This window comes from Callithrix jacchus, chromosome 20 (genome assembly GCF_049354715.1).
Source record: "Callithrix jacchus isolate 240 chromosome 20, calJac240_pri, whole genome shotgun sequence".
NCBI lineage: Eukaryota > Metazoa > Chordata > Mammalia > Primates > Cebidae > Callithrix > Callithrix jacchus.
In genome coordinates, this window is record NC_133521.1 from 26,030,556 (window position 1) to 26,032,421 (window position 1,866).

Consider the following 1,866-nt stretch of genomic DNA (forward strand, 5'->3'; position numbering starts at 1 on the left):
TTAAATCCTTGAGGAGTAGAGCATCACTTGGATTCTGTGTCCAATAGCCTTAGCAGGAAGATTCCTTCAGAACTCTGCACCAACCATGCCACTGTTTCTGTGGGCCTGAGTTACCTCTCCCCAGATTACTCTGGTTTGGTTTTGTTTGCCGACAGGGGTCACTGTGTTGTTCTTTGCTTTGTATACATAAGTGCATCTCTTGCCCAAATAAAGTTCTCCTTCATCATGGGCATGAACACCTTCAACTTTAAGAAGAGCTGTGTGCTCCCTTTGCTTCCAGAAACCCTGCTTATAGCCAGCAAAAATGGCCTTGGCCCACAGTCTTCCGGACGTATTTCCTTTTAGAAGTCCTGTTCCCAGCAGGCCTCCACAGGATCCAAGATGGCAGGAAACCATTTTTATTTTTTTTTGAGATGGGCCTCACTCTTTTGCCCAGGCTGGAGTGCAGTAGCATGCTCTTGGCTCCAGGGTTCCTGTGATTCTCGTGCCTCAGCTTCCTGAGTAGCTGGGACTACAGGTGTGCACCACCACGCCCAGCTAATTTTTGTATTTTTATTAGAGATGGAGTTTCACCATGTTGGCCAGGCTGGTCTTGAACTTCTGATCCTAAATGATCCACCCACCTTGGCCTTCCAAAGTGCTGGCATTACAGGCATGAACCACTGTACCCAGCCCACAAAAGTTTTAAATCCTGATGAAGATTTTTAGATTAAGGTATTGATATTTATCTTTATAGCTTGTGCTTTTTGTCTACTATTTAGGAAATCTTTGCCAAATCCAAGATCACAAAGAATTTCTCCTATGTTTGCTTCTGGTCATTTTATAGTTTTAGTTCTTACATTCAGGTCCATGATCCATTTTGAGTTCATTGTTGTCTATGGTGTGAGGTGAGGATCTAGGTTCAGCCATTTTCTTCTAAGATTCCTGGTGCTCTGAGTCAGTATTCTGCCCTCTCCCCACCATACCTCTGTATCCACCTCTTCATGAAGCTACCACCTATTCCAGTCTCTTATGTCTCCTCTAATACACTCTTCAGTCTCTGACCTCCTGCTATATACTCAAGTACTTGGTGGGGACAGAGACCCCTCTCACCCTGCTCTGTATGTCATGGGGCCTCATTTGGTATCGGTCACAGAGGCAAAGACAAGATGGCATCCCTTTGAGGCCATTTTACTCTTGATGGCTATCTATTTCCAGTGACAATTTGCCATCCCATATATCTATCTGCAGCAGTGACAGCCAAAAGATATGGAACTTCCCATTGGGAGAGAAAACCAACCAGATGTCAACCGGCCTGATATCCTTGTTGGTACATGCAGAAACCCTTAGCACAGAAGGTATGCAGCCTTCCAGAATGAAAATCTTCACTTTAGGAGTAAGAAAACTGAGGTTTCACAAGACCCAGTGGCCTGCTTAAGGTCACTCAACTGGCTCATCACAGAGGACCTGACTCCAGAATATGCCTCAACCTCTGGGCTGCACTGCCAGGCTCCTGGCTATCACTGTTCTGAAAAGCCCCAGGCTCAGACCTTCTGCTCCCAAGCCAGAAGTTTCCACCCTGTAAATGCTGCAAGTTGCATGTGGAATTTTCCTACCACCGAGACAAAATGCAGCCCCACATTCTTTCATGGTTTCAAAGGAAAGGAACTTCAATGGATGAGGAGTTTCAAAGGGTGTATTTAAGGTCTTGGGTGCAAGTCAAAGAACTGGGTTTGGGAGGGGCTGGTTGGCCCCTTTTCAAATGGATCCAGGCTTTATTTTTTTCTTGTGCCCTTTGTTGGGTCTAGAAAGGAAGTGCTCCTGGAGGGTTTGGGTGTCAGTTCACAGCACCAAGGCTGTGGTAGAGAGGAAGTAAAGGCTGCCTGG

At 46.0% G+C, this 1,866-nt stretch overlaps 1 pseudogene; it reads right to left on the bottom strand.

Annotated features, from left to right (window-relative positions):
• LOC108589256 (large ribosomal subunit protein eL33 pseudogene) lies at positions 1–396 on the bottom strand (annotated as a pseudogene).
• Between the last annotated feature and the right edge of the window lie 1,470 nt (positions 397–1,866).